General features: G+C 42.0%; 1 long non-coding RNA gene across 2 annotated transcripts in view; it reads left to right on the forward strand.

The window, feature by feature from the left end:
* LOC134547719 (uncharacterized) overlaps window positions 1–13,120 on the forward strand; it is a 56,041-nt gene extending 42,921 nt beyond the window's left edge. Inside the window, exons 6-8 of one of the 2 annotated variants that reach the window (XR_010079575.1) lie at window positions 1,188–1,523; window positions 10,212–10,415; window positions 11,850–13,120. This is a non-coding gene — a long non-coding RNA (uncharacterized LOC134547719). Of the gene's footprint in view, window positions 1–1,187; window positions 1,893–10,211; window positions 10,416–11,849 lie in introns of those variants that run through there. The other variant, XR_010079574.1, reaches the window with a different exon arrangement.
* Window positions 13,121–13,838: the final 718 nt, after the last annotated feature.

Genomic DNA, 13,838 nt, shown 5'->3' on the forward strand with positions numbered 1-13,838 from the left:
GTTTAACTGAAGCCAAGAAGAACCTTGTAGACAGCAACTGCCTATCAGTTATAAGGAAAGCAGAAATTTAGCTTCCAGCTTGCCTGCATTTGCAGGGCTATAGCAGGAGCTAATTCAATTGCCTTCTTATCTTCTGAACTATTCTTACTACGTGCATTTGTGGTTGCCAGGTGCTTCAGGGTGAGCAGGCCCTGCCTTTCCTGTCCCTCTCTCCCTTTTCCCCTCTGATGAGGAGCTGCAGCTAGGTGGATGGATGGATAGGAAGGATAGGAATGATAGGAAGGATAGGAAGAGTAGGAAGGATAGGAACTAATGACTCTGAGGAAAAAGCAGAAGATAGTTATAATGTAAATCTTTCTAGAAATATATATATATATGCATTTTCATAAGACTAAAATTAATTCATGGTAATGGGAATAGTTTGAGAAGAGCCCATCTCACTGCAGTCACCTGCACCTGAGAAGATTCCCCTGATCATCAAGAGGTGTTTCAAAGGGATAACTTGTTTTGAACTCTTGGGTTTGGATGAGATGTTTTGTATCTTGAAAGACCCTCTTTCTCTCCCTAGGGACTCAAGGGAGATGCTGACATTGTCAAAATCTGCATTTGGTGGAGTGAATTCTCTTACTTTCCTGATTTTGCTGTCTTCATGTTACATAGTGTTGAGCTGCAGCAGGATGAAGGAAAGGCTGTGAATAGCAGTCTGCATCCACCCTTACTGGCTCACCTAGGCCCTAGCAGTGTCTCTGAGTGAGAGGCAGAAGCACTGGGTGCAGCAGAAATGTTACCTTACAGAAGAGAGTAAAGGACTCCTGCAGCAACTGCTGTCTTAAAAGTAGATGTTGGAAGCAGGATGAAAGAGGACAGTGTAGGACTGTAGGTTTAGTGCAACAGTGCCATCCTGTTCTTCCCTTCCCCCAGACTTTTCCCTTTGTTCCCAGATTTGGCATATGAAACTAGGTCAAGGCTCTTAGCCATACATGTTTTAGAAGCACTAGTCATTCTGTGAGCATGACAAAGCATATGGGGGGGGGGGGGGGGGGGGCGGACAGGGGGGCACTAGGATTTGGGTTTATTTTTCACATAATATGGAAAACCGATTCTATTTGGGATTAAAATGTGTTTTAGCTGTTTCTTGGGCAATGGCACTGCAAGTCTTTCATCTGTTTCTGATCTGGCTGATCTAGATGCAGTGGGATGTTCTTCTTTTCTCTCTGAAGAAGGAAGGTGCCACATCATAGAAGAGTGGCTAAGTGTTGGGACTCCTCTGCAAACATGGCTACAGAGAAGTCACCCTTAGTGTCCTGCAGTGAGGTGGAGAAGAACAGCACCTATGACAGGCAGCTCAGTACTTGACTGCCAAAATCAGGGTAGATGACGCACATCTGGACAGTGTATGTGCTTCTGCCCTGGGAGGAAACCCTTCTCACCCTGCTGGTATCGTTTACGGGTTGTGATGTAAAGCAGAGGAAACGGGGAGTGTGAATACCAATCTCACCCTGGAAAGGATCTGGTTTCCTCAGGTACAGTTTGTGCTTATCATTCTTGTGCAAAAGTTACTAGGTCACAGCTGGTTAAACAAACCCTGCCCAATTATAATTTCCGTGCTTACAACACAGAGTACTTAACCTTTCATTACTCCTTTCCACCCAAATCAAAGGTCTAATTTTTGCATTCATTTTGCACTTTGTTCTTTCTTCAGCATAAAAGAAAAACATTAAAACCCTGTAAAACTCACTTCAAAAAGACATGAATTTAATCCCCAAGATTAACTGATGTCTCTTATTTCAGAATGTACTAACCGCATATTGTACTTCATGTATATGAAGACAAGGAACAGCATATTGTACATAAAAACAGAAAAATGCATTATTCATGTAATAAATGTTGGCTTTTTCATGTCTTCTGGCAAAAAAAAGTGGGCTGCCTACTAGTAATTGCACATCATATTTTAAAATAATGATGCAGATTTTTAATGTGTGTCAGTTGCATTGCCCTGCCTGTCTCCTGTCCCAGCCAGCAAAAGCACATTCCTGGAGGAAGAGAACCTGAATGCCCTCACTGCTGCAGCTCACATTCTTGCTTTATGAATTAGATGCTTTAAGAAAGTTTCCTCCAAATGTCACTCAAATTCAGCAGGTTTTGAACATCAAACCTTTACCTTGTACTCTACACATCATAGCTAAATCATGTTATGTCTAAAATACACTTGCTTCAAATCTGAGAGACAAATCTTACATTCAAGTAAAAATTTACTAAAATAAAACCAAAAAACGGATTTCTGGGAAATGACAGGCACAAAGAAGCCTCAAAACACTATATACTTCTAGCTCTTTGCGATAACTCTTTCTAACCTCAAACATGCTCTGCTGTCTAAGTACAGCCACATGTTCCTTAACTTGTGGATAATGACTCATGCTAACAAAGTGCTGGTCACGTACAAAACGCTTCAAGAGAAGGTCAGTATTTGTTAATGCTAAAAGAGAATTTGTTCTAGGCACTAAGCCATCCATAGCTTTTCACATGCATTGCTATGTGGTTTACAACTGGACATGGGGAAAAACAATTACAGTTACAATCTGAATGCAGACAGTGTGAGCCACAGATGAAGGGGTTTTTTTGATGCAGCTATGAGAGGCATGCCAAGGGAAGCATGGCATTGCTCTAACACAGCTTCCTCCACACCTTTCTCCTTGGCATCAGCCAGGTCATGGCCACCTCAGCCTGAAGAAAGGGCTGCATTTACTGCTGCTCCACTTTGGGTTAGGGTCATGCTTAGGTTTAGGGTTAAGAAACCCACATAGCCTAGAGCCACAGGGACACTGGAACCACAATAAGGATGCCAACAGAAGCAGTGCGCTACCCCAACATTGTTCCCTCCACACCTTTCTGCTTGGAACCAGGCACAGAAAAAGGCTGCTTTTACTGTTCCACTAAAAACCCCACAAAACCAAGAGCTCCAGGGACACTGCAACTACAAAAGTCATGCCAAGGGTAGCACAGCATTGCCATAATGTTGTTCCTTCCACATCTTCTTGCTTGGAACTTGCCTCAACCAAAGGCTGCTTTTACTGCTACACTTAGGGTTATGGTTATGGTTTATGCTTAGGGTTATGGTTAAGAAGCTCACAAAGCCTGGAGCTCCAGGGACACTGGAATTTCAAAATGCATGCCAAGAGCAGCATGGCACTGCCGCAACAATGCTCCCTCCACACCTTTCTCCTTGGCATCAGCCATGTGCTGGCCACCTCAGCCTCAGCTCATACTCCTTTTACTGCTCCATTTAGGATTAGTATTATGCTTAGGTTTGGTCTTAGGGTTTGCTTTAGGCTTTAAGAAAACCACAAAGCCTAGAGCTCCAGGGATACTGGAATTTTAAAAGCAGAAGTTGCTTCTACAGATACTCATCATGCTCAATGGCCAGTGCAAGGTAAGGCAGGGACACGGAGCTCACTTCTCTCAAGAGGCAGTAACTGCTATGATGAATCTCAGGAATCACCACAAGAAATCTCTTGCCTGTAGGACTGGGACATGCTGAGGTCAGGGCTCTCCCACAACTGCCCAGTTCCAGGATGATGCACAAGCTGTTGTTCATTCCACACAGAGAAACTGCATCCCAGACTTCCAGCTCTCCTGCAACCCAGTCCTGCTCTGTCCTGGAGCTGTTCCCTTAACAGAGTTCGTAAATTAGTTAGAGGCAAATGCCATGGGCCCCCAGGACTGGACTGGGTGTCTTCCACTCTGGTAGTAATGCATGGGAGATAGCCCTGGGATACAGATACCTGGAGACTAGAACGGAACAAATCTGATATAAGCTCTTCACGCAAACACACAAATTTTCTGTGACAGATTCAGACTTGTCAATTCAAAATGTCTTGGCTTTATAGGTACATACCCACTGAGCACTGCTTCTTCCCTGAGCTGTTGCATGACAACAGTGTTTTCCAGTGCCCATGTGCACAGATTTCACCCTCACTGTGTCATCTTGCTCTTTCACTTCCTTTCTCATGGTTTCTGGGGACCAAGTTTTTTAAAAGGCAATGTTCCATTTTCCACTTTCAGAAGGACCTCTTTGATGGCAATCTTCCAAATTTCTATTCTTGACTGCTCAAAGTTGAGCCAAGTGGGAGGGTTTAGAAGAATTCTGGTACAGTTAATCTAATGGGATTCCTAAATTTCCATTTATTAAAGTACTGTATTTAACACTGTATATGGAACCCGAAATACAAGGGCGGGTCACGTGACTGAGAAGAATGCACTTGGAATACAGCATCAACAAACAGGCTGAACAGCTATTGAAAGAGGGGAAAAACAACTGCATTGAAACAGAAGGTAACCCTCGAGGCTTTAGAGAAAAACAAAAGTGCTTAGCTAATAATAAGCAAAAATAAAGAAAGGCAGAAATTAAAAAAAAAAAAGGAAAGTAAAAGAGGAGGAAAGTGCACGGACTAGGCAGAGACCTTTATTTTTCATCTTTTCAGTCACTCTGGAATATTCTTGCATCCTCATGGCTCACAAAATACTTTGTAGAGACGAACTGTGTTGATACTCTTAGTCCTCAGCTTCTGTTTGCCCCATTCTCCCTTTAATGTTGCCTCCACAGTATCAGAAAAGATCTCAGCAAGTTAAGTGATATGACCAGATCATGAATGCTCGGCAAATTTTACATGCCTTTTTACCATCCTCCAACCAGTTGACTTGAGTCAAGCATTCGTCACATTCTACTGGAAGTCACAAGGAAATGTTTTCTTTGCTTAATTTCATCTCATGAGGTGCGCAATGAGACAAGACACACAACAGGCTATTGTGCAATTGCAGCCTTACACCAGGATTGTTCAGAGCACGGCACAGGGAAAAAGGGCCTATTTTTTGACTTCAGTGGGTACTCACCACAGCAGAGATGGGGATAAAATTGCACAGAAGTTAAATCTTTTATTTTATTGCTGCTTTCCTCAAGTGGATCACTTCCACAGCATCTCTGCTTGGTCAGTGTGAAAAGTGCTGTTACCAAAATCTGCCTTTCCACTCATTTTACTTTAAGAATTGATCATAGCATTTGTTTTCCATCACAGACAGTTTGAATCTCTCCCCATTCCTTGAACCAAATCTTTATGTAGTCTCTGGTAGACTCAGGTGCCCCTTGGAGCCATTCCTCACAAACTCATCCAGAATGGAAGTACTTGGTGGAAGTACCTTTTCTCTCCTTCACTTGGTTTTAGACAGTGACCAGACTGTTCCTCTTCTCTTTGCGCTGAGTAGCTCTTGACAAGAAAGAGCTGGTCCTTTGTTGGAGTCTGGGGTCTCTGCTTTCTCCAGAAGTCTGGAGATGCCAGCAGGTCCTCAAAGGGCATCTGCCACTAGGGTTTGTTTTGAGACCACTCAGGATTTATGAGACAACACTGTTCCCTTTGCTTCTTACCCGCTGGCCAGGAGTAGGTGAGGGCACAACTCAGGTCTAGGTCACTTATGTTCACAGAGGTTTGGTTGCAAATACTAAGAGGAGTCCTACGCAGAAGCTGTACAGCCCCAAACAAACCGAGCTGTCAGAGATACCAGCTTGCTCTGAGCTAATAAGGTCTGACAGTCAGTGTGCTCCTCCACAGCATAGCCGTGGCTGCAGGATACTCCCCAGGGGAAACTGCATCACCCCCAGCTCTGCATGAGCAACTCTTCAGGCTGCACAGGCACAGCTGGGGAGGAAGGCAAAGTCTCTGAAGGTCTGCTGTCAGAGCTTCACCACCTCATAACTCTCAGCACAGCGGCTTTTGTGTTACAAACACAAATGAGTTTCAAGTTTTTAGCATCATGGTTCTAAAACACATATGCCCATCATGAAAATTGTCTAGCTCTAGCACACTAGAAAAATGCTAGGTATAGGTCTATTATCGATAAAAATGCTTTGTCCTGCCTGAAGAAAGATCAGATGTAACACAAATGGTAAAAAGGTCTTTTGGACAGAAAAAGGGGATTTTTTTTTTCACATCTGTCCTTTTAAAAACAAACACAGGAAAAAAAGATAGTCCTAGTTTACTTTGTTCCTGTGTAATAGAATGATCTTGTCTTCATGTCTTTGGACATATGTACAAGGCTACTGTCTCACTTTGCTTGTATGTTGCAATTTAAATTAATTGCATTGTTGACAGTGACTCCATTAGGAATATCTTCCAAGGAAAATGCATGTGTGCCTAAAAAAATAGAGAGGACTCTTTGTAAATAAGAACAATATTCAATTAGTTATGAGAGTCCTATCTAATATGATGAGGAAAAGGCAACTCAGAGACTGCATTGATATTTGATATGTGGTACACTCTGCTCTGACTTTGAAAGTAGGCCATGTATGAGAAAAGAGAGAAGCATCTGTTATCAATCCTTGGAAAAAACCAATAAGATTAATTCCAGAATACTTGTCCTACCAAGATGCTAGACTACTTCTGCTTCCATGGAATAGCTCCCACATCTTTATTTAGCTACTGTAAATCACCTATTGTTGCTCCTACCTCAGAGGCATCAGGACATCTTATTCGTCAAAGCCATCCAGATTGTGCATGCCAGAATAAATCCTGTTTCTCAGTTATGCTAAGGAGGTACTATGTGTCACTGGACTTAAATCAAAGCAGAAAATTGTATTCCTATAAATCATTGTTTGGGAACGGCATTATTAGAGATGAAATCATAGTATCTAGCATTGGATAATTAGCAGAATGGCATTAAAATTAAGAAACATGGAGTGAGAATGATTACTTGAAGCTGCCTATTACCTTGGAACATAATAGTATTGTCAGCAGGACTCATCTTTACTTTCCCTAACAAGACACCAGCTTTTTTTGCCAGTGTCATTCAAGGTGCCTCTCAAGCACATAGGTATTTAATTTAGCATTATATAACTCCATGTGATGCTGTATCTGAGAAAACCACTCCACCTAAATATCTTGCACACAAACATGACAGACATGTTGGTCAATCAAAACTGCTGCCAGGCGGTAAGAGAGCTCAAAAGAGTAATGAACCAAAACTAAAAGTTAGTAGAAATTCCAACACTTGTCATGAAGAATAATTTCATTTTGGTGACATCAGTGTGATTACATTCTGTCTCAGATTTTTATTATTTTCTATGTACATTTTTCTATGTACATATTTCTATGTATATCTTCTGTAGATAATGCTTTCCAGAACTCCTGATTATAAGTTAATAAGCTGTGATCATGGGAATTTTTTCATCAGCTGTTAGTGGTTAGGTGCTTTGTCCCATGCTAGGAAAGGAGTAAGCAGCAGAGAGGTCATTGTTTCCCGAGGAGCTCAAGGTAAATGAAGGAAGGAAGGAAGAGTGCCTCTGAGGGTAGGCTTTACTTACCCTGCAGCTTTGAGGATCCAGGAGCTGTGGGAGTCATAGCTGTGAAGCAAATGTGCTCTGAATCACAGAGTTACTCGACAGAGGCAGCGCGTGGTGCACCCTGTCTGTAACACTCTGGTAGGCTGAAACACACCCCGAGGACTAAAATGTCTCGTGGTACAGGAATCAAACCATTTGTATTTTAAAAAGAAGTAAGGTGGCTTCAAAATTCTCCAAATGGTGTATAACAAAATTACGTGCACTTCATTTTAACCCAGCATAGCAGTATCTAAGAGGGATAGTGGCAGACTTGATTAAAACAAATAGACACAAATATTAGTGTATTAGTGTCCCCTCTGACTGGGGACATTTACAGCAAAACATGTGTGAGAGGAATGCTCACAGAGAGGAATGTTACTGTAGCAAGTAGACCAGATAATAATTCAGAAGCTCTACTGCCCCTCTGTTCCTGATATTAAGATAATTTCCTATACAAAGTGTGAGAGCCACTAAAGCCTTCCAAAGTTTTCAAAAGTGCTTGTGAAACTTTGGAAATTAAATGACAGGATTCTTGGAGTTGCAGTCCAGAGCCAGGTTTAGCAGGAGTACTCCACACTGATTTTCATGAGACCTGGACTCATACAGCAATGGAGGGGACATCAGTATCCAGCTAAACCATCAAAGTACTCTTCCAGTACAGCTGTACAGGAGCTTCCAAGACCCAGCTGACTCCTCATGCTTGGATCGCATTGTGCTGTGCAATGCCACACATAAAGCTTCTACTGCACTCTATGCATCTTGTAAATGTATTACTCAACCAAGCTTAGATATGACTTTGTCATTTCATTGCATCCTCTTTGTCACTCTCAATCCTTCTCTACTTCATTCTCATGCTTTTCAAAAGAAGAGTCCCTATTCGACCAGATCTTGCAATATAAAAAGCAACATACAGTGCAACTTTTTCTGTTGCTGCACATCTTCCTTTGAAAGGCAGCTCTAAGGCAAGGATCTTGTTCTTTGTTTTTGTCAAACACACACAAGTGCTTTAATAGTGACATGGAGTTTGTATCAGTTGCAGGACTAGCATGAACATTACAGGGGCTAATAACAGCTTCTGGGATTGAACTTGGCAGAGAAGTTCAAATGAGGTTAAATGTAGTTTAGTGTCACACTAAGCCCTGGTGTGAAGAAAATGGAAACTGATTCTACTGGCAATAAGGAACAAGAAAGACAAAGCATCTGATATTTGCATTTTGTCTTACTTCCTATTAACACACAATTCCTTATTTGAGGAAAATATTTTCCTCACTAATTGCTTTTATAGTATTTTAAGCAGGAAAAAAATGAAATAAAAGCACTAGGCGGTTTTATCTCCTTGCAAATCTCCAGAAAAACCCTCAGTCTACAATTACGTACAACTCCACTGTGTAGCACAAGCGTGATCATACTGGGTCAGAGCTCAGAGTCCTGCCTCCCACAGTGATCAAAAGCAGGCTCATGAGAAGATTACAAAAATCTCCAGAACAAGCATCTGATGGTATTTCCCACTGATGTTCTCACGGCCCCCTCTGGCATTTCCTCCGCCAGAGGTGATTGCTAAATGTTTAATAACCCTTGGTAGATTTGCCTTCCATGAGCCTGTGCAGGCTCCCTCTGAGTCTTACGAACTTTTTCCCACCTGCTGCACAATGCAGCAAGAGATCCCACAGCCTAATTACAGGCTATGTGCAAGAAACACCTTGTTGTTGTTGTTGAGAGCTGGTTATCTGCTGTTCACCTCTGCACCTTACACTGGAAAAGACTGTGAGCAAACAATCCTTGTTTATCCCCTGCCCTTGACTGACAATTTTACAGGGCTCCCAGCAGTACCTCTTGTTCCACCCAGCAACATTTGCCATCCATGTGGCTCCTTTGGGAACTTTTCTGAGTTCTCTCTCCTTCCTCAGGTGGGGACCACAACTGTGTAGGCTTGTCAACAAAGATTTATCCAGTGCTGAAGCGGTGTTCTTATTTTATTTTTTTTCCTAGAGGGAATCAATTTGCTTTTCTTTTTATCCTCACTGAGCTGAAATTCTGACAGAATTATCTGTTGTAATTCTAAGATTTTGCTATTGCATGGTCAATGCATTGATATTTAATGGTCAAATTAGAGGGTGTAATTTCATACATTGGGACTGGTTTCTTTCTCCCAGGGGTAATTTTACCAACACACTGAACTCTTCCTTTGAAAAAAACTCAACTTTTTGAAGGATGTCTTCTTGCTTTAATAATCTGTTTAATCCTGCTGTTTAGCATCTCCTCACCCTTTCTTAAGGCTTTCTTCACATATGGTATGCATTTCTTGAATGCTTCCAGTATGTCCCCAAAGGGTCTCCATGCTATCTGCAAGGACTGAATTTCCCCAGCTAAGCCTTCTGATTTTTTTTTGAGCATGTGTTCTCATTTTTATGTAGTCTCTTATTTTGAAATCGGTATAAGTAGGTAAATTCTCCACCTGCTTATTAAGCATACTTTGATAGAGGAGATCATAAAATTAGACATAGATCCCACAGAAAAACAAAATTATTAACTCATAAGTCAACCTCTGTGGCAGCCACCAACCTCCCTGCTGTAGTAAACCATGGATCAGAACACAAAGGTGATAAAACGTTCATCTAGTAGGACAGCTGTACTCAGATACAATGTGTTGAGGTGTGTAAGGATCTTCAGCACTTTAAGTTAAATAAAATTAATGGTTTTAAGTGAAAGGGAAAATGTCTACCCTTTACAAGGCACATATCATGATCTTGGAAGAGACACCATGGACAAAATTTAAATTCATCTTTCCTAGGTTTTTCTTTCTTTGTGAAAAACTGAAAAAACCTCCCCTTTATCAAAAAAGGTGCCAGTCCCATCCCCAACAAGTTGAAATTCCTACTATACTTGATGCCTGACTGCTGCATGGAACTGTGGAAGGATCACTTCTCTGTGAATGGCTAACAGCTGAGATAGTCTGCTGAGATCCAGTAGATTCTGGAAGCTGCAGTAATTTTCTGTATGTCTTGAAGTTCAGTCCCTGCAATCTCAACAAGAGTAAGTATATCAGGTAAGGTGTCAGAAACTGCACGTAAAAATATGTCAGTTTTGTAAATTCATTTTCCCTCCAGAGGTTTTGTACTTCAGGACTTTCTCTATTTTTCATCCTCCCCTGTGATGCAGAAGAAGAATGTGTTTACAACCCTCTCAACATTACAAAACCAGGCTTTAAGAATAAAGATCATGGCAGGTGGAGAATTATGAGGATGTAGTAAAGTCAGGGAGGAAAAGGTGCAGCAATGAAAAGTTGCAAGCATCTCAAAAGAGTGTTTTTTCCATTAGCCTTTCCCATTAAAAAGTTAAACGTTATAAAATCCAAGCAAGGATGGTGGTAAATCCTACTGACTATGATATTAGGATTAGGTTTGTCAGACACAAGCAGAATCATGTCCAGAGGTGACATTTTACTTACTCCAGAGACCTAAATTAGATTCTACTTGAGTAGGGATGAGAGGGCCATTTCCAATAGTTTTTAATGAAATACTATGGTAGCTCAATCCTGCAAGGTACAGAATATTTTCCTGCTGAGGCTCTGAAGATTTTTATTCCCTCTAAGCTTAAGATAAACTTCTCAAAGCAATGGGTCTCTGCAAGTCATTACCCTTACAAGAGCACCTGCTCTTGCTGGGTGCTTGTAGGAAGTGTGTGCACAGGGCTTGAAGGCCTCCCGAGACAGCCCTGGCAGAAGTGATTTAACTTGGAACTACCTGTTATAGAAACCCAATGTTCTCTCTGCCAGACTGAAGGGCCTCCCATCATTCAGGGAAGTTAAATGGTCTGATTTGGAGGAGAGGGAAATTATTCCTCAGCAGCAGCAACCAAAAAGATCTCTTGGTCATGAGCAACGGAATAAAACTCTGTACAAAATGTGTTACAGAGACAGCAGAGCACCCATATTTTCTGTTTTAAAAGTGTGGCAGCTAGGCACACATTAGATGTGTCTGAAATTGAAATACATCATACATAATGTTCCTCCTACATCTGGTTATGTGTTTTCTCACTGATCATTGAGCTCAGCCTTTTTGATTGTTTCAAAGCTCATTATGCATGCTAATTTACGTGGGCTTTCTCAGTCATATACAAATGAAGTTACTGATATGCACTTGATTGCACAATGAGCACACACCACAGAACAGGAAGGGCTTTTTGTCAGAGAAAATAAACCCACTTCAAACATCAAACATTCATAAGCACAGTAGTAAAATAAAAGCTGTAACAAGTATTTATGATTCACTGACTCCTTTCTTCCTTCCAAAATGAAAATTCAAGAAGATAAATTCAAAATTGATAATAAAAGTCATACTCACATAAAAAGGAAAATACATAAAGGATAAAATCTGGAGATATTAGAAGACCAAGCAGGTCTTTTATATATTTTAACCAATTATTGAAGAATTTATTGCTTTTATCAAACTGTTGTGATAAATTTTTCATTTTTTAACAGATGCCAGGACAAAAGGAAAGCTGTGCAGAGAAACTTTTTACTCCTGTGTTGTATGTAAGCAGCATCAAATCTACAGATATGTAAAGAGGGGCATTTCCTGGTGACAGAAAAACAGTCCAGACATGCAGCACTCACAAACACAGAGAAGATGGTATGCATAAAATGCCATGTTTTGAAATTCCAGCTCATTATACTGTGAGAATACTCCAAGGGCTGAAAAGCAAAATGCCAGAAGAGCACTTCAGTAGTTGGGACAGGATTATCTGATGTGACCTTGGTTGCCTAATTATCATATATCAAGTTTACTTGGGCTCCTGCAATCTCAGGCACCTCCAAAGGCACTTTCATCTCACTCACAATAAACACATTCTAGCTGGAGTTGTCTAGCTGTAAGAGTGTCCTGCAAAGGTGTCCAGTGAAAGAAGAGGTATCAAACCAGTGGTGGGATCCCAGTAGTTACACAGCACCTCCCTGCTAACTGCTAAAGGAAAAGCAGGCAAATCCCACTCCTGCAGTAGTTTGACTTGAACAACAAGCCAAAGCTCTTAGGAAAACCAGCACTATCTGTCTCCATGCAGGATGACACACCTCAGCTGTCTCACCCTGTGGAAAGGAAAGGAAATGACACATTTACTACAGCAACCTCAGCCTGCCATTTCCAATCTTCTGGTAAAGACATAGTCATCATAGGCTGACCACATGGTTTAACAGGTACTTCCTCAAAGTGGAAGAACAATTTTTGGACCATGTCTTCTATTCCCTGCAGAAGCAGGCCACCCAGGCCTGGTGGGTGCATTGCTTTTCTGTGAGATCGTGACAGATCTGTGATGCTGTGAACATGCTCTGGAAATGCAACAGCCTTCCACAAGTAAAATGCAGAAGGAAAAAGAAAAGAAAAAGAATGAAATTTGATCTTGACTTTATTCTTCACCTGATATCATTCTCGCCCTTTTTCCTCTTTCTCACTATCAGCTTTTTACACTCTTTTGAACCACTGCTTAAGCACTCAGTATCGGTCACTTTTCAATCCTCTTGGTCACTCCCCACTCTGGGATCAGAGGCTCTGGATTTAAGACACAAAAGCAGTTCGGGGAATTTCCTAATTGAGCAAAAGCCAGGATAAATGAAAACACATGGTAAAATGCATCCACCGTTCCTCAGCTTAGGTGGGGAACTCTGAGAGAGCCTGCAGGCACAAGACAAAGGCACAAATAAAATCTTTCAGATGACTGTCCCCAAGTAAACACACCAAAGTAGAAAATGTTTTTGCTTCTTGGGCCACAGCTGCTCCCAGAGACCGAATAAGACCTTGCTGGGATGGCACTGGGGATCCCAGAGCAAGTTCAGCCACTGGGTTTTGTTGAGGCTCTGGGTATCACTCCCAGCTGTCACCACTCCTTCTACTGTCACAGCTTCTGGTTAAGAAACCCCCTTCCCGTGGGGGGTGATCAACCCAACTGCCACATGGCACAGTGCGTCTGACTGGAGAGCCTCTCGCCTTGTGGGTTTTGCCTTTTTCTCTTTCCCTCTTGGTTGTTTTTTCCCTTCAGCACTGTGACTAGGCCTTGCAGGCCTCCTCCTCTGCTCCTCTGCCGCACGGGAGCTCAGAGCTGGTGTGTGCTGTGCCAGGACCAGGCAGGCAGGAGCACCCCCGCACCCACTGGGCAGCTCCCTCTGCACAGCAGCCCGACCCTGCTGTTCCCTTTTTCCCAACCTGGAAGTGAAACTCAAGATACTTTCAGTAAGGAGGTAATATAAGAGTGGGTCTTTATCTGAATGCTCTCAGGGGCAGTTAAGGAAAGATGTCCACAAAAGTCCATCCCCACAGGGATGAGTATGTTTTTACAGGTTTTAGAAAATTAACCTTGAAGTATCTGGAAGAGTTTTTCTCAGGTTCCCAGGAAGAACCAAGACAGCATTGGGGCCTTGTACCCTGTGGGGCTTGGAGTTCTGGGATTTGTTTTGTCTTTCTGCCTAGGGAAAGGCCGT

This window comes from Prinia subflava, chromosome 2 (genome assembly GCF_021018805.1).
Source record: "Prinia subflava isolate CZ2003 ecotype Zambia chromosome 2, Cam_Psub_1.2, whole genome shotgun sequence".
In the NCBI taxonomy this organism is placed as follows: Eukaryota; Metazoa; Chordata; class Aves; order Passeriformes; family Cisticolidae; genus Prinia; species Prinia subflava.